General features: G+C 39.6%; 1 protein-coding gene across 1 annotated transcript in view; it reads right to left on the bottom strand.

The window, feature by feature from the left end:
* Positions 1-18205, bottom strand: part of robo1 (roundabout, axon guidance receptor, homolog 1 (Drosophila)) — a 687039-nt gene extending 668834 nt beyond the window's left edge. The window contains exon 1 of the mRNA XM_062060414.1: positions 18191-18205. The gene's annotated coding sequence lies outside the window, so the exon portion shown is untranslated. The remainder of the gene's footprint in view (positions 1-18190) is intronic.
* Positions 18206-22846: the final 4641 nt, after the last annotated feature.

Genomic DNA, 22846 nt, shown 5'->3' with positions numbered 1-22846 from the left:
TTGAATTTGAAAAAAAACAAAACATTTTTTTCACTAAAGAAGGGTTTGGTGAATGCGCATATGAAACTGGTGGGGTTCGGTACCTCCAACAAGGTTAAGAACCACTGACCTAGACATTGAGGGTCAAAAGAAGGGTGGAGCTTATTTTAGTAGCTGCACAGCAAGAGGGACACGTCTCAAAATGATCTCGGTATTTTGTGTAAATAGCATGCGTTTATTGGTGTTTCCCGCTTGCTCCGGCTCCTTAAATATTCATTGGCAACATTTCCATCGGTGAAGTGTCAGTCCATCTACGCAGCTCTCGCTTTTCCACACAAAAACCGCAGGGTCTTTAACCGTCGGCCATGTTTTATATGCTAATCTTTATTAGGACCGCCTTGTTTAGAAACGAATCACATTCATGGAACACCTGCGCTGGCCATGGCAGATTGGAACCAAGGGTCCCAGGTGGAGACAATTCAAATAGTATCCATGTCTTCCCGCACACACGCTGCACGCAAAGGTTACGGTCAATCAAACGTATGCATGCTGGGGTCACATATACAATCTATAGGCTCCTGCACACACACACACACACACACACACACACACACACATGCATGAATGTGTTTGTTCTTATGTCTGCCCTTTTTTTGCAGCCTTTCTATTCTTTTTGTCTCACTCTGAAAAACACACATGCTTTTTCTCCGCTGCCATTCATTAGGTGACAGCTCCCAGGTGGAATTGTCAGGAGGCGGCGGAGAATTTGCATTTGTATTTCTCCAATATCTCAGCAGGGAGAGGGGGGGATCAGGAAGCGGGGAGAGGGTGGGCTGAACCGCAGCCGACTGACATTTGTTGAGGACGTTCATCCGCTCTTATCTTTTTCTAATGCGAGGCGTCACGGCCGCCCTATACCTGTTGTCGTTGCTGCTTGTGGGGAAGGTTATTGTTGTTGCAGTTGAGCGGGGGTGATATATTTGCTTGCAAGGAGGAAAACACCCCGTTCAAACTGAGGACACACACACATACACACAACAGTTAGGTAGATGTTAATCTTCCAGGCATGGGTTGCTCGAAAGAACATTTTTTAAAAAGGTCACCTATGAAGCAAAAGGGACTTTTTAGTGATGTAACCGTAATAGAGATGGCTACCAAATGTGTTACTTTTACAAAGTTAAAGTACCACTGATAGTCACACACACAATTGGTGTGGTGAAATTACCCTCTGCATTTGACTATAGATGTCCGACAATGGCTTTTTGCCGATATCCGGATATTGTCCAAATCTTTAATTACCGATACCGATATCAACCAATACCGATGTCAACCGATACTGATATATACAGTTGTGGAATTAACACATTATTATGCCTGATTTGGACAACCAGGTATGGTGAAGATAAAGTTCATTTTTAAAAATATTAATAAAATAAAATAAGATAAATAAATTAAAAACATTTTCTTGAATAAAAAAGAAAGTAAAACAATATAAAAACAGTTACATAGAAACTAGTAATTAATGAAAATTAGTAAAATTAACTGTTAAAGGTTAGTACTATTAGAGGACCAGCAGCACACACAACCATGTGTGCTTACGGACTGTATCCCTTGCAGACTGTATTGATATATATTGATATATAATGTAGGAAGCATAATATTAATAACAGAAAGAAACAACCCTTTTGTGTGAATGAGTGTAAATGGGGGAGGGAGGTTTTTTGGGTTGGTGCACCAATTCTAAGTGTATCTTGTGTTTTTTATATTGATTTTAAAAAAAATAAAAAAAAAATAAAAAAAACGATATCGATAATTTAAAAAACGATACCGATAATTTCCGATATTACATTTTAAAGCATTTATCGGCCGATTATATCGGCAGGCCGATATTATCGGACATCTCTACATTTGACCTATCCCCTTGTTCCACCCCCTGGGAGGTGAGAGGAGCAGTGAGCAGCAGCGGTGCCCACGCTCGGGAACCATTTTGGTTATTTAACCCCCAATTCCAACTCTTGATGCGGAGTTCCAAGCAGGGAGGTAATGGGTCCCATTTTTATAGTCTTTGGAATGACCTAGCCAGGGTTTGAACTTACGACATACCGAGCTCAGGTCGGACACTCTAACCACAAGGCCACTGAGCAGGTAAATTATTATTAAGTTAATTATTAAATATATTATAGGTACCGATCGAAGTCTGTTGGTACAACCTAGTACCGATTCACGTAAGATCCAACGGTGACATATTTCGATACCTTTGTTGCAACTATGGTTGCACACTCTGTGCCGGCTAAAGCACTTGGCCGGAAAACAAGCAGTCAAGCACTCAAAACGAACTACCTCTAGGTAATGTTACAATTCTCTAAGCAAATAAAGCAAGAAGAAGGCACTCAAAAGTACAGTGAGGCTGCAGCACTGGAAAAATGCAAATCCCACCAAGTATATATTTCTAATCTAGTCAAAATATCTAAACATACTTAAGAAAAACAAATCCCAATCCCCTGAGAAGCAAACTTTCAGTGAGACATAAGAACTTTTGAGGCATTAGACCTTCTAAGGTAAAACATACTACGTTTGAGCATTACAAGTTTGTTATAAGACACAAAACTTCACAATACTAGTAAGTATAGCTTCTAATACGTTGTAATTGCTAATTTCAAGATCACTTTAAAGTGTTTAAAGCTTAAATATAATGTTAAGAAGAAATCTTATCAAAACAATTTTGACTTGTTCCATTGGCAGATTTTTTGCTCATTACACAAAATTTATGTGCATTTATTTATTTTTTCAAAACTTTTTAAAAGGGGCGTTTTTTCTTGTGTGCACTTTAGCTCAACGCTAATTTACATTGGATTTGCCATAGACATGCTACCGGTCAGCGTTACAAATTTTAAGTGGTGATTTCAACAACTCAAAATTTGGTCATCAAAACTACGACTAAGATGTACGTTGCAATCAAACAGCTGGTGAGTGATTAATACAATACTTACTGTTTAAACACTTCCTAGGACTTGTAGCAAAATAAAAGATTGGTATATTCAACCTAAAGGAAATTAGTTTTTGTTTTTTTAACTACCTAATGGCAAATAGCAACTGCATGCTAAATTCACAATATAATACTTGCAAATGAGACTGAGAAGTGTAAGGTAACTGGCTAGCATAGCTCAGTGTTAAATGTTAAATTAAAAAATATTTGTATATTTTTTAATTACAATGTATTAACACATTTGAATACACACAAAAGCAATGAAAATTGGTACTGTTCAGTACCAGTATCGATTCACAGGAACCAGGAATTGTTTCTTAATCTAAACTTGTACAAACACATTTCTGTCTGGGGAACTAAGCTATTTAGTTGAGCACATTTAACCCACAGGCTGTGCTCTCTTAGATGGAGTGATCGATATATACTCTGAGGAATATGACACGTTGGTGGTTTTAGGATGCGTTCAAGGACCACTGAATAGTGTAGGACAGCACAATGCCAGCCAGAAGACTCTTATTAGTGAAGCATTAGAAATACAAAACATGCAAAATAGTTGGCTTTCTGAAAGTGTGTTTTACTTTAGGCATTAAAAAAACCCATTGGATTTCAGTCTGTTTATTCGTACATTTTGAGAACATTCAACAATATCGCAATAATAATGGTAACCATGGTAACTTTGGTCGCAGTAACCGTGATATGACATTTTCATATTGTTGCATCACTACTTCTTGTGACGCTTTGGCCGCATGCAGTGGTAGTTGTCATAATCCCAAGATGCAGAGGACAGCAGGAGATATATAATTAATATATGAAAAAACAAACACTAGTGCAGCTGGGAGTGCACTGGAAGCATAGGAAAAGCCATGCAATAAACATTCAAGAAGCAATGTTCCAGCAACTAGCCAGCAGAAACAGTTTAACCTAAATAGACTTGATTACTAAACACGAGCATGTGCACTGGCAAACAAAGCAAAGGTTCTGCAAAGACAACAGAAAGTGGAAGCTAGAAAGTAAGAGCCCTCAACAGGAACTAAACACAAAATATAGGAAGATCCACCACTAAACAAAAACAACGCATGACCTGCTTGACAATTGTGGCTTGCCAGAAGCTTGTGGATGGCTACCAAAAGCGCCGTATTGCAGTGAAACTTGCCAAGGGACATGTAACCAAATATTAACATTGCTGTATGTATACTTTTGACCCAGCAGATTTGGTCACATTTTCAGTAGACCCATAATAAATTCATAAAAGAACCAAACTTCATGAAAGTTTTTTGCGAACAAGTATGTGCTCCAATCACTCTATCACAAAAAAATAAGAGTTGTAGAAATTATTGGAAACTCAAGACAGCCATGACATATTCTTTACAAGTGTATTTAAACTTTTGATGGTCATGGTGTTCCTGGGATTAAAGGCCTCACCTTTTCTCCTCCAAACATATTGCTGGGTATTGTGGCCAAACAGCTCAATTTTTGTTTCATCTGACCACAGAACTTTCCTCCAGAAGGTCTTATCTTTGTCCATGTGATGTCAGATGAAACAAAAATTGAGCTGTTTGGCCACAATACCCAGCGATATGTTTGGAGGAGAAAAAGCAAGGCCTTTAATCCCAGGAACACCATTCCTACTGTCAAGCATGGTGGTGGTAGTATTATTCTCTGGGCCTGTTTTGCTGCCAATGGAACTGGTGCTTTAAATGGGACAATAAAAAAGAGGATTACCTCCAAATTCTTCAGGACAACCTATAATCAACAGTCCTTAGGTTGGGTCTTGGGGGCAGTTGGGTGTTCCAACAGGACAATGACCCCAAATGCACGTCAAAAGTGGTAAAGGAATGGCTAAATCAGGCTAGAATTAAGGTTTTAGAATGGCCTTCCCAAAATCCTGAATGCTGAAGAAACAAGTCCATGTCAGAAAACCAACAAATTTAGCTGAACTGCACCAATTTTGTCAAGAGAAGTGGTCAAAATTCAAGCAGATGCTTGTGGGTGGCTACCAAAAGCGCCTTATTGCAGTGAAACTTGCCAAGGGACATGTAAGCAAATATTAACATTGCTGTATGTATACTTTTGACCCAGCAGATTTGGTCACATTTTCAGTAGACACATAATAAATTCATAAAAGAACCAAACTTCATGAATGTTTTTTGTGATCAACAAGTATGTGCTCCAATCACTATATCACAAAAAAATAAGAGTTGTAGAAATTATTGGAAACTCAAGACAGCCATGACATTATGTTCTTTACAAGAGTTCCATTGTAAATGTAAAAAAAACTAATGATGGTTAAAGTATACAATAACACTTCCTGGAGCCAGACATGGACAAACACAGCCTATTAACCATTGAAACTACACACACTAAAATTGCTTTTAAAACTAAATTTTCTAAACTGTTTGAATCCCAGCAATAAGGCGACATTTTGGCCAACAGACTCCCAATACACTAATGTGGAACCTCTGACATGCATCTAAAATTGTTACCAAAAATGGTAGACTTTGGGAAGTACTTCCCAGCAGATGAGTCTTGACTCTTTCCCACACATGATGACTCTCAAAAAGGTGTGAAATTCGCACCCCGCTCACATAAAATGTGTTTTGTAGGCGAATTTGAGGCAGGTGCTCCGACGTCACACTCTCACCTTCCTCTGAGGTCCCAGCAGCTGTGACAAGTGCTTTTTGAGAGTCATAACTCAGATGGCCTGAAAATTAGAGCTCTTCTCCCGGAAGGACAAAAAACAAAATCAAAAAGCGGCGACGGAAAAATATGCGTCCTCTTTCATTTGGGCGGATTTAAAGGCCTACTGAAAGCCACTACTACCGACCACGCAGTCTGATAGTTTATATATCAATGATGAAATCTTAAAATTGCAACACATGCCAATACGGCCGGGTTAGATTAGTAAAGTGCAATTTTAAATTTTCCGCGAAATGTTCTGCTGAAAACGTCTCTGTATGATGATGTTTGCGCGTGACGTCACGGATTGTGCGGACATATTGGGACACCATTGTGGCCAGCTATTAAGTAGTCTGTTTTCATGGCAAGATTCCACAATATTCTGGACATCTGTGTTGGTGAATCTTTTGCAATTTGTTTAATGAACAATGACGACAGCAAAGAAGAAAGCTGTAGGTGGGATCTGTGTATTAGCAGCTGGCTGCAGCAACACAACCAGGAGGACTTTGAATTGGATAGCAGACGCGCTACCGTGAGTACAGCTTTGGCTTCCAAACATTTGGTCGCTTGCCCGTACGTGCGTGCCGCTATGTGCATGTAACGTACGTAACTTTGGGGAAATATATGTGCTGTATGAACTTTACGGAGGTGAACGGTACTTTGGGCTGTGGGATTGAGTGTGTTGTGCGGGTGTTTGAGTTGTATTGGTAGGTTATATGGACGGGAGGGGGGAGGTGTTTGTTATGTGGATTAATTTGTGGCATATTAAATATAAGCCTGGTTGTGTTGTGGCTAATAGAGTGTATATTTGTCTTGTGTTTATTTACTGTTTTAGTCATTCCCAACTGAATATCAGGTCCCACCCGCCTCTCACAGCATCTTCCCTATCTGAATCGCTTCCACTGCCCTCTAGTCCTTCACTCTCACTTTCCTCATCCACAAATCTTTCATCCTCGCTCAAATTAATGGGGTAATCTTCGCTTTCTCGGTCCGAATCGCTCTCGCTGCTGCTGGACATGATTGTAAACAATGTGCAGATGTGAGGAGCTCCACAACCTGTGATATCACGCTACTTCCGGTACAGGCAAGGCTTTTTTATCAGCGACCAAAAGTTGCAAACTTTATCGTCAAAGTTCTCTACTAAATTCTTTCAGCAAAAATATGGCGATATCGCGAAATGATCAAGTATGACACATAGAATGGACCTGCTATCCCCGTTTAAATAAGAACATTTCATTTCAGTAGGCCTAAAGCTGTGAGTGAACTTTTAAAGATACCGATTACCTATTTAAACATTGGAATACTTCTTTGATTCACTGGACTATTTGTCCGTACGCTAAGTCTTGGCAAGTGCACTAAAATGGACAAAACATTATTCTGACAGAATGTACTGCAAGCTGCATTGAGGTAGTAAACAGGCAGCACTGAACAACATTAGCAGCATGAAAAAGTCTCTGGTGGGTGAGAGAGGCTATTGATTGTGTCACCTTTCCTCAAGCCGCAGGCTGTTTGGGGCTCTTTGTGGGTCTGCTGCTCTGTGGAGAGCCCATCGACATTCGCACATAAATAGCTCGTGTGTGTTTTTGAAAAGAAAAAAAAAAAGAAACTGGTCCAGAAGAGCAAAGCAGCACAGTGCTACAAACTCCTCTTTCATGCTCTGCAGTTTAATCGTGTGACCCGTGGAGGCAAACACAGCAGCTTGAGCTCATTTAGCACAACTGGATTCAAAGTCCGTTAACAAAGCAGATGATCCATTATTCATCTGAAAAAAAAACCATTGCAGTTCCCGAAATCCAGAACACTGCATTGAGATCATGACCATGAGAGCAACAGGAAATGAGACTGAAGTAATTATAGAGTCCCACAAGCAACATTATAAAGCGCATGCAGACCTACATAAAGACATGTTCCTTAACTGCAGATAGTGCCATCTTGTGGGATTGTAAATAAAAAAATACATCAAGAGGTAACCTACAGCCACATCTGTTAATGTGGACGTGTCTCAACAGAAACCCCGGCGACTATAAGAGACTAGGTGGTAATTTACCTTTATAGGTGTCAAATGATTCTCGTTTTCCTTGGATATTGTAGCGAGTTATGTTCATGTTCAATGTACATCTGATGCTCAGTGGTCTGTGGTAGGGGTGTCCCGAATCAACATTTTCACTTCCGATACGATACCGATTAGTGTTGTCCCGATACCAATATTTTGGTACCCGTACCTAAATCATTTCGATCTTTTTCAGTACTTTTCTAAATAAAGCGGATCACAAAAATAACTGCATTATTGGCTTTATTTTAACAAAAAATATTAGGGTACATTAAATATATGTTTCTTATTGCAAGTTTGTCCTTAAATAAAATAGTGAACATACAAGACAACTTTTAGTAGTAAGTAAGCAAACAAAGGCTCCTAACTAGTCTGCTGACATATGCAGTAACATATTGTGTCATTTATCATTCTATTATTTTGTCAACATTATTAAGGACAAGCGGTAGAAAATGAATTATTAATCTACTTATTTACTGTTAATATATGCTTACTTTCTCTTGGCGAAGTTGGTAGAGTGGCTGTGCCAGCAATCGGAGTGTTGCTGGTTACTGGGGTTCAATTCCCACCTTCTACCTTCCTAGTCATGTCCGTTGTGTCCTTGGGCAAGACACTTCACCCTTTGCCTCTGATGGCTGCTGGTTAGCGCCTTGCATGGCAGCTCCCGCCATCAGTGTGTGAATGTGTGTGTGAATGGGTAAATGTGGAAATACTGTCAAAGCGCTTTGAGTACCTTGAAGGTAGAAAAGCGCTATACAAGTACAACCCATTTATCATTTATTTATTATAACATGTTCTGTCTACACTTTTGTTCAAATGTAATAATCACTTATTCTTCTGTTGTTTGATACTTTACTTTAGTTTTGGATGATACCACAAATTTGGGTATCAATCCGATGCCAAGTAGTTACAGGATCATACATTGGTCATATTCAAAGTCCTCATGTGTCCAGGGACATATTTCCTGAGTTTATAAACACAATATAATTTTTACAAAACGAAAGAGGATGTTGTGATGCCAAAAAATATCGACGTAATCATAGTAGTATCGACTAGATACGCTACTGTACTTGGTATCATTACACTGGATGTCAGGTGTAGATCCACCAATGGCGTTTGTTTACATTTTGACGCCGGTGAGCTACGGTGTGTAGTGAAGCATGTTTAGCTATTCCTCGTCCTGCAGGGATGATACTTGTAAGAAACTTACTTTATTTGTCGCCATGGAGGCGAGGATTAGTGATTTAGAAGTAGCTAAAACACTGCCAACGGCGGATGGATGTTAGCCGCTAGCTAGCTAGCCATGTCTTAAAGCACCTCTTCCTGAGGGCGTTTCAGTGTTATAACTTCGCCTTTATCGTTAGTTTTCAAGCCAAAATTTGTCCGTTCTCCCTTTTATGTCTACACACTGTGTCTGCTTGTAAGTACTCCGTGATTGTGTGCCGCCGAACATGCTCGTCTACTCGATAAACCAGCAATGACTCGACGTGACGACCACGCGGGCGCGGGGGGTGCGGGACCGGTACGTTTCAGAGGCGGTATAGTACCGAAAATGATTCATTAGTATCGCGGTACTATACTAATACCAGTATACCATACAACCCTAATTCCGATATTGGAGCCTTGAGAATTGGCAGATACAATATCAGCAGAACCATATATAATTTATTATTTTGTAGCATGCAATTTTAGAAAAAGTTTGATCATGTGAAATGAGTCAAACATGGAACATTAGCCACATGTACATGGTCAACATTCATTTAATCTGATCACCATTCAGATTAGACTGTTACTGTGTACATGGACCTTAAAAAAAATGATCTGATTATGACGTGCATTTTCATGCATCGCACCATAAATCAGAATACTTTACTTGGACATGCGCAGAACCTAACAAACGGAAAAGTCTGTTATTGTTTCTGCTATGGCGCCATCTTTTGAACGAGTTCGCTCACTGCAGGTGCTGAATAAGCAGTGACGTCTACTGTAAACAAACATGGCTTTGCTCATTTGTACTTGTCCGACGATATCACGGTATTTATAATTTTTTCCTTCTGTTCACTACTTGTGTTTTATCACTCTTTTGAAATCTGTTCTGTGCCATTCATGTTGAGATATATGTAAGTTGTTGTTCATGTTTGAAGCTAGCAATTAGCACTTGGAGTCGTGGTAACATTGTGAATAAAACAGCTTGTTAAGACGACAACTGGATCCCTTCTTTTATTGTGTACATGTTGAATGGGTGGAGACAGCAGCAAGACAATCGCTTCATTCTGAGAATATTAAATTTAGTCCACGCTCCACCACCAAAGTATAGCTGACATCAAAGACATGTACAGTAAGGATAATTCCAACCCAAATTCGGAAGATGTGTTTTCATGTGATACAATCCGAATGACTAACGGCATAAACCCCCCGTCTTGATTGGAATAACATTTTGATCCGAACGTGTGAGATCGGGTCAGAATGTTACGAAATACATGTTTACACGAAGCATTGTTATTCCGGTTAGGCTTTTAATCCGATTAAATGTGTCACATAGCACATAGCTACTTAAGGGTATGGAACAACATTAATCTATTTATAATCTATTTAACCTTTAAGGTGAAGTGGTAATTATGGCGACACTTACTGGTCACAATAACTCATTAAGTTCAGAACGCAGTTAGTTGAATGATGCGGACACGTTTGTTACTGGATACTTTAATACTTCTGCAGATCATTAGATGATTTTTTTTTTTTTATCTGGCTCCTCTAGAGGTGGTTCGGGCATCTGGTCAGGATGCCCCGCGAACGCCTTCCTGGGGAGGTGTTTAGGGCACATCTGACCGGTAAGAGCCCACGGGTAAGAACCAGGACACATTGGGAGGACTACGTCTCCCAGCTGGCCTGGGAACGCCTCAGGATCCCACAGGAGGAGCTGGACAATGTGGCTGGGGAGAGGGAAGTCTGGGCTTCTCTGCTTAGGCTGCTGCCCCCGCAACCCGACCTCGGATAAGCGGAAGAAGATAGATTGATGGATGGATAGACGGATTGTTTCCCTTTTCATAACCCTTTTTGTTAATTGGCTAGAAGTCACATAGTCCTATAAATACCTTTGGTTGTCACAAAGCCCAATTAGCTCACTTGAAACTATGTTTAATAGGTTTATGCATGTGTGTGTGTGCGTGCGTGCGTGCGTGCGTGCGTGTGTGTGTGTGTAGAGGGAATGTAGCAGCAGCTCATGGCTGTGAACACTCTACTTAGACACTCTATTCATGGTTCAAATGGTCAGTATGGTGCTATGACATGTGGGTGGGTGTGCAGCACAAGTCACACAGTATGGCCTGTCAGGTGGAAAGGAAAAGGCTTTCCAGTAATTACACTAGGTGAAAAAAATGGTATTAAAAAATAAAAAATATATATTTAACATTGATCTATTGTTACACATTCTCGATTTATGTGTGTGCCTTAAAAAGAGGAACATTTGAACACAGGAAGTGGAAATTAAATAAACTTAGCTTCTCCTTGCTCCTTTTCTGACGCATAATCATGTAATGTATCAAGCAAAACTTATTTTGATCACTTACATGCCATTTCAGGACATCCCTCCTCTTCCATAGACACCATAGCCTGTGTTGACTCATGCTCTTTCAGCATTTCCTCAAGCATCTTGAGGAAAACATCAGTAGAAGAGGACGCAAAACAAAATAGTGCCGGCTAACATTTTTTTAAAGGCCGTTCCGGCTTTTTTTCCCCCGCTTTTCCACAGGCCCTGACTCAGATTTTTCCCAATTGAGGTTGTTCCTGATTTTCCGGATAGCATTGTTCTGAGTCTGTAAATTTTTTTCCATACAAACTTCAAAGTCAGAATCATTAAAATGATGGCTGCAAATTTCACTCCTCTCGCTTGGTCCGTAACATTTCGCGCGAGCCAATTTGACAGGAGAAGTCCATACTTTGAAAATGTACCATTTGAAAATGTATGCAGGCTGACTCCTCCTCTAGTTGTGTTGCTTCAACCTGCAACAATGCATCTGGCAGACATATTTAATCATTCCTTTAAATTATGTGCAAAAATATTGTAATTTGGAATGAAGCTGCTACCAAGACACATACTACACAATATGAAATGGCTTCCAGTCTTCTGTGGGTGATGTCAACAGGCTGATTCTGGCCACAACCACATTTTGGAGCTAAAATGTTTTTTTTTAAAAAGTGCTTAAACTCATTACAAAACAAGTCTAAAATCACTACTGTGTCTATTTTGGGAGGAATTTTACATGTAAATATAATTTCTAGGTCCAGAACTATGAAATAAGTACCATTGTTGTAACGAGGGGGGCTCGTTATTACCGTTCTCATTCTACTAGGGTTGTCCCAATACCAATATTTTATTACCGGTACCGGTAATAAAATGTATTTCGATACTTTTCAAAATAAAGGGGAACAAAAAAAACAAAATGTCACTATTAGCTTTATTTCAACAAAAAATATTGTGATATATTAAACATTTGTTTCTTATTGCAATCAAAGAACAATGTTAACATTAAATAAGACAATGAACTCACTACACAACTTCTGTTTTAGTAGTAAGTAAACAAAGGCTCCGAATTAGTCTACTGACGTATGCAGTAACATATTGTGTCATTTCTTATTCTATTATTTTGTCAAAATTATGAAGGACAAGCGGTAGAAAATGTATTATTAATCTACGTGTTCATTTACTGTTAATATCTGCTCACTTTCTGTTTTAAAATGTTCTATCTACACTTCTGTTAAAATGTAATAATCACTTTTTCGTCTGTGTGATACATACGTTTTGGGTGATACTACAAATTTTTGTAGTTGCAGGGTCATACAATGGTCATCATTAAAATTCTCCTATGTCAATTTTTTATTTATAAACAATAAAAAATGACAAGAGTTTGTGATAGTGAAAAATATCAACGTAATCATTAGGGGTGTGGGAAAAAATCGATTCGAATTTGAATCGCGATTCTCACGTTGTGCGATTCAGAATCTATTCTCATTTAAAAAAAATCTATTATTTGTATTTTATTTATTTATTTAAAAAAAAAAAATTAATTTATTTTTTAAATTAATCAATCCAACAAAACAATACACAGCAATACCATAACAATGCAATCCAATTCCGAAACCAAACCCGACCCAGCAACACTCAGAACTGCAATAAACAGAGCAATTGAGAGGAGACACAAACACGACACAAAACAAACCAAAAGTAGTGAAACAAAAATGAATATTATCAACAACAGTATCAATATTAGTTACAATTTCAACATAGTAGTGATTAAAAATCCCTCATTGACATTATCATTAGACATTTATAAAAATGCATCTCATAAGCTTGACAACACACTGTGTCCAATATTTTCACAAAGATAAAATAAGTCATATTTTTGGTTCATTTAATAGTTAAAACAAATGTACATTATTGCAATCAGTTGATAAAACATTGTCCTTTACAATTATAAAAGCTTTTTACAAAAATCTACTACTCTGCTTGCATGTCATCAGACTGGGGTAGATCCTGCTGAAATCCTATGCATTGAATGAATAGAGAATCCTTTTGAAATGGGAAAAAATCGTTTTTGAATCGAGAATCTTGCTGAATTGAAAAAAAAAAATCGATTTAGAATCGAATCGTGACCCCAAGAATCGATATTGAATCGAATCGTGGGACACCCAAAGATTCAAAGCCCTAGTAATCACTGTATCGATTATATAAGGCTCCTAGATCCAACCATGGCATTTGTTTACATTCAGGAGTGCTAGCTTGCTTTTAACAGTTAGCTATTATATCCTCCTATGGTGTGTAGTGAAGCACGTTTAGTTATTCCTCGTCCTGCAGGGATGATACTTGGAAGAAACGTACTTTATTTGTCGCCACGGAGGCGAGGATTAGTGATTTAGAAGTAGATCAAACACTGCCGACTGCGGGATGGACGTTAGCCGCTAGCTAGCTAGCCATATTTAAAACACCTCGACCAGAGCGGCACATCAGTGTAAAAAGCTTCACCTTTATTGTTTGTTTTTAAGCCTTCCTATGTCGCCACAGTTTGTCTGCTTGTAAGTACACCGTGCGTATGCGTTACCTAACATGCGGCGCTTGCTTGTTTTACAGGCAATGTCAAGATGTCACAACGGCATGCTGTCATGTCCGTAAAAAAAACAAAAAACTGTATTTTTCAGAAGCAGTATAGCACCATTTTTAATTCATTAGTACCGCGGTACTTTATTAGTACAACCCTACCTTCCAACTTTCAGTGTCCTTCTTCTACACCAAACTCCTCCGAGCATGCGTCTATTGCAGGGGAGGGCAATTAATTTTTACCGGGGGCTGCATGAGCAACCCGAGCACTGCTGGAGGGCCACATCGACAATATTTCAATTAAATTTTGCTCAATATTATTTTTTATATATACCGTAAGATAAATAATAATAATAATAATAATAATAATAATAATAATAATAATAATACTTTCATTTAACCTAACTTAACTTTATACCAAAAGCACTGCTTTGGAAATCATTTGTACCCCTTTCAGAGATCACATTTAGTTCCCCTTAAACATCCTCATGTTGCACAATGAAATGTAAGCATAGGATGAAGTGTGCATTCCTGTAACTTTCTCTAGTAACAGCATTCCATGATTAATATGAATAAATTAACATTAATAATAAATGACAGTAAAATAAGCACACGTATGACTGAGGAGTCATAGTGTAACTTTGTGTGGTGTTTGAGTTGTCCGACTTTTTGTGTGGCCATAAGCGCACCAGTTGCTTGGTGCTATGCGTGTTGGTGACAGATGACAAGTTGGTTTTGGCCTGGTTTGTACGGCAGAAAATGACTAGTTTTTCGAGATAGAAGTGTTTTACTCATGTTTATGGTGTGGTTATGGCCGAATATAAACAGTTTTGCTCAATAAAGTGATCAATATAATTCCTGTCCTCTAAGCATCTCGATAGACGTTACAATAATTGAACGGTGTTCAATTGAACGGTTTTGAAGAACACCGTTAGGGCCGCATGTTGTCACTGTCACTCAAAGTTGCATTGCAAAATTACACAGAATAAATGTGTTTATTTTGTTTAAAATTCAGATGGGATTTGATTTGGTGCGCGGCATATATTTGCTGTGCGCAGAGGACGCTTGAGCAGTGCGCAATTGCGCAGGCGCGCACCTTAGAGGGAACGTTGCTTGGCAGTCCATGTCTTGTTGAAAACACGCCATTCGTCATCAACTTTTCTCTTTTTAGCGTCTCAGGGGTAAACCGTGCATCACTTGTCGCTGTGCACCTTCACTCACAGGTTACACACGGACATACGCCCATAAATATAACTTTTCAAAATAAAAGCAGCACAGTTGTATTGCGCGCACGACATATATGTTTTTTCAACTTTATTTTGTAATTTGTGATTGCAGCTGTTCACATTCACTCACAATCACGCACGCGCATACGTCCACACGGAAGTAATACAAATAACGCTTTTCAAAACAAAAGCAGCACAGTTGTATTGCACACTCGACATAGATACCTTTTTAAATTTATTTTGTAATTTAGGGACGCACAAAGGGCCGGATGTGGCCCGCGGGCCGCAGAATGCCCAGGTCTGGTCTATTGTATGAACCTTGCTTTGAGCACTGGGAACACGAAAGGTCCCAAACTTTTGCCCGCAAAGTTGAACGCATACAATTGTCCAAAATATCTCGCCAAGAAGAAGAATTAGCATTCAGTGGCTCTTGTGTGTCCTTAAAAGATGTATTCATTGATCAGGAGGCGTGTCCCAAGCGAGACTGTAAAACGTATGTTTAAATGGCTCTTTTTGGGGGTCGTTATTCAAGCCAAGATAGAAATCAATGTGATAAAAAAAAAAAAGAGTCGAATCAATAACGGAGAGAGAGGGAAGGAGCACAAGATTAAGTCCATTCGTTCCAAAAGAAGATACGCGTTAATTCTGGATCGCCTTTGTTTGAGTTCTGACCGAATAATTGGAAATGCGGAAACACCGTCAAGCCCGCCAGGATGTGTTTATCCCGTGGCTGGACCCCTGCGGTGCACTCATGCAGAATATTTACAGTGGAATTCTCAGGTAAATCAGTGCCGAGGAGGAGAATTTTCACGCCAGAGACGGAGCGGCTCGTAAAAAGTTCAATTTTAAGCCCCACCGAGGGACGACGGTGTGCTGCAGTGCTGCAACTTGCAAGAAGTCGCCAACAAAAACACTATGATTCAAGTGAAAAGGAGCGCGTGAACACGTCAAAAGGCGCCAGCGGTCACGTCATCACGGACACGCTGTCGCCCTGTGACCTGTTGCGTGGCTCGTAATTACCCAATGCACTCCACGTCGCAGGTAATTGATGCTTATTTCCTCAGGAAGGGTTGAAATCTGTATTGATCGTCAACTTAAGCAGGCCAAGTTTGTCGCCACCCCCTCTTTGATGAATCGATACGAATTTCACCCACCCAACCACCTTCACCTGTCCTAAGAAGTGAACGGTTCCCCACTCGTGCTTATCTACTCACAATAACCTCGTGCACGCCGAGCGCTGGCTTTAGCTGCTTAACTCTGCTGCTGAAATCTAATTACAGTCTCAGTCACTAATCTGGAATTAATTGACTTTAGATGGAGGTGATTGATAACGGCCCCCAGGAAAAGTCGCCTCGGTCGCTTGTGTGCCGCACAACTTCACAGCACACAGTCGAACTTGTTACGACTAATACTACTAATCACACCAGCATCAGCTGGGAGCATCTCTTGTGTGGACCTTCATCGTTTGTCAATAAAAAGACTGAATATTTTACGCTGTAAAAAACTACCAGGATTTCACAGCAAATCTAACAAGTCTATTCCCAAATGGGCCGGACTGGTAAAATCATGACGTGATAACTTAAAAATAAAGACAACTTCAGATTGTTTTCTTTGTAAGCACATTCTGAAAATGTACAAGCCAGAATGTTTCTATGAATGTGCTCATTCATCCAGGTCATTGTAATCCCAGGGCATTCAATCGAAAGTAACTGGACTGTTTGGTTTGTCTTAGAAGACGTTTGGCCTCTCATCAGTTCATGTTCATAGACTTAGATTGCTCTTAGACTTAGGCTATGTCTACACTAAGCCGGATAACCCCTTAACCGAATAATTATTTAGCCTAAGCTCTGTTTCGGCCACACTAAACCATCGTTTAAGGTCCCCCTCCTCGGACAATTCTTTTACACGAGTAGGCGCGCCGTGTATTTCTTGAATCTCCGGCTCTTAGCTTTGTATGAACTCATTGATCGTTTACAAACTGAATTTAGAGAGGAAGTGAAGCCAGAAAGACCGCGCCCCACACAGGAAGTGACGTCAGAAAGAACGCGCCACAGCCAGCTTCATAATAAAGCGGTTTCGTAACTCGGAGCTAACCACTGGAAATATGGAGTCGAGTCATCCAGACATGCCCGTGTTTCTCATTCTTCTACATGTACAGACACTTGTGGAAATCACACATGAATACCTTAAGAGAAAGCGATTGCAGCTATTTAGGATACAACACTTTTTAGACGGCAAGATAACTTTCGAATGTCCAGGTCAGCTGTGATTCTACTTAGCGAAAAACTTTGTCCATTTGTGGAAGGAGAGTCAACGAGAATGCGGGCTCCGGTAGATGTGATAAAAAAAGGTAGCGTGTGCTTTGTATTACCTGGCCGTCGAGGGAAGACTACTGAAAATGGCGAATGCTCTTGGACTGGCAAAGCAGACTGTATCAGTTATTGTCCGCCATGTATGTCGCGGACTCGACGTCTAGGTCCAGAGTATATAAAGTCACCAAAAATGAATGGACAATGCAGGTGAAGGCAAAAGAGTGAGGAGTGTCCTGACCAGATATCTAGATCCCTAGATTGATTGATGTAAAACTTTCACGTGTCCAATAAAGATTTGATTAATTTATGATGGCTCAGGTGTGATTCAATACAATAGGGCACCACAGCACACTGGATTCCAGTTAATTGAAATACCACAACACTGGATATTGTTCAGATAAGTTAAATTTAAGAACTTGCACACAAAGCAACATTGGAGGTGACTATGACGTGCGCATTTTCCGCGCATGTGTATTAGGTTGCGTTACGCCGGCTGTGTCTGTGGACAAGGATAAGGTTAGGTGGGATTTACCCTGGATAACCTTATTAACCTTATTATTATTATATAACCTTATTATTAGGATAACCTTAGTGTAAACGGGGCCTTATCGTCCAAAACCAGGAGGGTGTACCTGGGCAAAGATGGTTTCACCCTATCGTAGTGAGAAAAACAACTGCAGTCCAAAATAGTCACCCATGTTAGCATTCCACTCAGTTTAAAAAAAAAATGGCACAGATGGCATTCTGGTTACCTTCTGTGACCAGAATGTTTTTAACTGGAACAATTTCCCTCGTGGATTAATAAAGTTTGTCTTACTGACAGGTGCAAAACAACAAAACTGAATGCTGGAATAAAGCAAAACTCACGGCAGGAGGAGAAAGCGTCCACACGAAGAATATTCATTCCAAACAAAGTCTCAACAAAGAATGGTGGCTCACACTCAACTTAGATAGTCTTAATCACCAACAGAAAACAGGTGATGGAAAAAGTGCTGGAAGGCATGTGTAAAGTAGTTGTGAAAAAACACCAACATAACAGGAAGTGCCACCAAAATAAGAGTGCAGGACAGGAACAAGCAATAAACACAGAAGAACACCAACAATACCCAACATAAAGGCACGGCTGGTTAGAATTGAGTCTAGGTCAGAGTTTTAGAATGCTCCCATTGGTGTTGTTTTTTAATGTATCGGAAGATGAAATGAATAATATTGTCAATATCAAATTACAGGATGTTATTAATGTAATTTACTCATTCTCTCAACCTATGCACTAACATAATGAGGTTTATTCTGTACATATAGTCGTGGTCAAAAGTTGACATACACTTGTAAAAAACATAATGTCATGGCTGTCTTGAGTTTCCAATACTTTCTACAACTCTTATTTTTTTGTGATAAAGTGATTGGAGCACATACTTGTTTGTCACAAAAAACATTTATGAAGTTTGGTTCTTTTATGAATTTATTATGTGTCTACTGAAAATGTGACCAAATCTATACCAAAAGTATACATACAGCAATGTAAATATTTGGTTACATGTCCCTTTTCCCATATCCGTGTTTCAAGATGCACAATAAAGAGGCACTTGAAGAAAAATGGGCTGCATGGTCGAGTCGCCAGAAGAAAGCCATTTCTGCGCAAATGTCACAAAGTATCCCGCTTACATTACGCCAAACAGCACAAAGACAAGCCTCAAAACTTCTGGAACAAAGTAATTTGGAGTGATGAGACCAAAATTTAACTTTTTGGCCACTCGACCATGCAGCCCATTTTTCTTCAAGTGTCTCCTTATTGTGCATCTTGAAACAGCCACACCACAATTTTTCAGAGAGTCCTGTATTTCAGCTGAAGTTATTTGTGGATTTTTTTTTGCATCTCACACAATTTTCCTGGCAGTTGTGGCTGAAATCTTTGCTGGTCTACCTGAATCCCTCATTTTCCACTTCTTAATCAGCGTTTGAACACTGCTGATTGGCATTCTCAATTCCTTGGATATCTTTTTATACCCCTTTCCTGTTTTATGCAGTTCAATTACCTTTTCTCGCAGATCCTTTGACAATTCTTTTGCCTTCCCCATGACTCAGAATCCAGAAACATCTGTGCAGCACTGGATGAAAGATGCAATGGTCTGTCAGAAGCCCAGAAACTCACCGACCTTTTATACACACACATTAATTACAAACAAACAGGTCACAGGTGAGGATTGGAACCTTGATTAGCCATTCAAACCTGTTTGTGTCAACTTTTGTGCATGTTATCAGATCAAAGTCACTGGGGTATGTAAACTTTTGATCAGGGTCATTTGGGTACTTTCTTTTGTCATTTTGATTTAAAAAGAGTAAACACAGTTGTTTGCCAAAAAATAGCTTCACACAACCATTAAGCATGAGTGGAAGAAAGTTGTTTGTGTTATCATTCATATTCTCTGAAGAATGGCCAAGAAATCTTAAATTTTCCCAGGGTATGTAAACTTATGAGCACAACTGTATGTAAATATCCACGTTTTGAATCATCACAATCACTAACAAGCAGCGTAAGTAAGTAGTGTCCAAACACGGGTGTGTTGCCTCTATTCTCCTATCTTAACACGGCACATAGCTCCGCCCCCTCTGAAGTCATGCGCGCTCCTACGGTAGTGGATACAAATAATTGCTAGTGGACACATTTTGAACAGCAGTTTTTTTCATTCAAAGATTTCGGCTCATTTTTAAACTCAGCAAACTCATCTTGTGGGCCGGACAAAACCTGTTTGTGGGCCTGATCCGGCCCGCGGGCCGCACGTTTGACACCCATGCTTTAACGGCATTTTTTCACAGTCAAATGCTGTAATCAAAATGTACTGTAACATTTCAACAAACACCTGTAAAAAAAATATGATACCTTATATTTCACAGCAGTTTACTTTCACAGTAAAATAATGTAATCATAGTCCAAATAGGTAGGAAGGGGATTCATATGGCCCCATTCGTCGCGAGATACCCAACACATGAAACGTGACGAATTGTGGGGTGCACTATCCGCTTTAGCCGCCAGATGGTAGTAAAGTTTTAAATATCTTAAAATGTCTTCTGGGGCTATTCCAACTTTGACCACAGAGCCAGTTGCTATGTAGAGTGTCACTTTCCATTATTTTCAGCAGAATGGATTGCAAAATGATGACACCCCCATTCCTCTCACGCTAGATCGACCTATATCGCTTCCTTACTGTACTGTAAATTCAAACTGATCTGTTTCTTTTTAAGGGGATCCGTAGACTACCTCGCACACTATTGTAGAGTAGGTGGCGGTATGCTGTTAAAACCAGAGTGTAATTAACAATACAATTACAGTAATTATCAATAAAACTACAATTGTAAAGTTACAGTATGTAGTTATAATTGTATTGTAATTAACTATAAAACAGCATTTAATGTATTATTGTAACTGTGAAATAATAGCTCTGCAGTTAAATGAAATTGCTGTAACGATATTGTGCGGTACTATACTGTAATCGTTACTGGATAAGTCATTCACACATTAATAATTCACTGCACCTTATACAATGTCAATGTTGATTCATGCTCTAATGTATCTTGTTATTTATGATAATGATAATAAATGATCTTGAATTGAATATTAATGCAATTATTAGTCAGTAATTTTCTGTGAATTAACATTGAAAATGTTTACAGTGTATGGTTGTATCCATATTTAGAACAGGGTTTAACTTATTTTTACACTTGCATGACGGATAAGGAAGATTTTACTATAATCATAACTTTCAACATTTGCTTTTAAAAAAATAAGGGACGGACAGACTGTTTTACGACAGTTGGACTGGGAATAATTTCACAAGATAATTGTAGTGTGTGTACTAAGACACACACATTTTCATGATGTACAGTACGACTTAAAACTAATAACAGTTAACTAGAGCACATAACTCAACGGAGGGGTGTGCTGGTGGAAAGACCCGCCTGCCTACTGTGGTGTATTTTACTGGCTTTTATTTTGAAGGCCTGACTTCTGTGCGGTGGCAACACTTTCATGGAAAGGGTTTTTTGTTTGCATGAAAGTTAAAATACGGGAAAAAGAGAAAAATGCACGCGTTTCCAGGGTAAAACGGGAGGTGAGACCGATATCCCAGGAACATTATGTGGACAATATTAGTGGTTCCACTTAGGGTTGCGTAATATAGATGATATACAATATAAATGATATACATTTGGTCGACGATAGAGCTTTTAAAAATATAGCCCTAAAATCGTGATATTGTATGTTGACACATTCTAGTTGTGTCCCGCAAATTTGACAGCGACAAACGAACAATTGCGTCTGCAACGCAATGTAGCATTCTTGCTAGCATGCTAACATCCCACTACATTGCAAAGCTAATTCGAAATCAGCAATTTTCGCCACCATGTTTCGTACACGTAGAGCTTTTGAATGTAACTAAGGCGGGTGGATCAGTGCAAGTATCAATATACCAAGTATAGTATCAGTTAATGGTCGATACTAGAGTGGATAGATCAACAATTTTTTATTATCAAAATAGATTTTGTTGTTTTTGATATGGTTTACAAACTTGTTACAGCGCCATCCTGTTTTTGTTCACTTTTAATTGTGATCAAAAATGTAATCACTCAATGATGAACAATTTAAGTATCAGCATTGGTCTGAGTGATACTGCCTCTGCTACTACTTAGTATTGGATCGATACCCAAATTTGGAGTATCACCCAAAACTAATGTAAAGTAGCCAAACAACAGAAGAATAAGTGATTATTACATTTTAACAGAAGAAAACAACAGAAAGTAGCCAGATTTTAACAGTGAATTAGCAATTAATAAAACTTTTGAGAAAATACAAAAGTGATACAACTGGAAATGATGCATGCAATATCAACTCAAATCAAACTTTATTTATAAAGTGATTTTCATACATAAAAGAAATGCAACGCAAAGTGCTTTACAAAGTTAAAAACAATACCCCCGATGACGCAGATCCCCCATTATCACATATGCACGCACGAACACAGATACCAAACACACGCGCACACACACACACACACACCCACACACCTACTCAGTGGCCTAGTGGTTAGAGTGTCCGCCCTGAGATCGGTAGGTTGTGAGTTCAAACCCCGGCCGAGTCATACCAAAGACTATAAAAATGGGAGCCATTACCTCCCTGCTTGGCACTCAGCATCAAGGGTTGGAATTGGGGTTTAAATCACCAAAAATTATTCGAAGACCTCAATGAGAAATAAAAACTATGGACCCAGATTTCCCTCGCCCGGACGCGGGTCACCGGGGCCCCCCTCTGGAGCCAGGCCCGGAGGTGGGGCACGATGGCGAGCGCCTGGTGGCCGGGCCTGTCCCCATGGGGCCCGGCCGGGCACAGCCCGAAGAGGCAACGTGGGTTCCCCCTCCAATGGGCTCACCACCCATAGCAGGGGTCATAGAGGTCGGGTGCGATGCGAGCTGGGCGGAGGCCGAAGGCAGGGCACTTGGCGGTCCGATCCTCGGCTACAGAAGCTAGCT

The sequence above is a fragment of the Entelurus aequoreus genome, linkage group LG10, assembly GCF_033978785.1.
Source record: "Entelurus aequoreus isolate RoL-2023_Sb linkage group LG10, RoL_Eaeq_v1.1, whole genome shotgun sequence".
Taxonomy (NCBI): domain Eukaryota; kingdom Metazoa; phylum Chordata; class Actinopteri; order Syngnathiformes; family Syngnathidae; genus Entelurus; species Entelurus aequoreus.
This window is presented reverse-complemented; position numbering and strand designations above follow the sequence as displayed.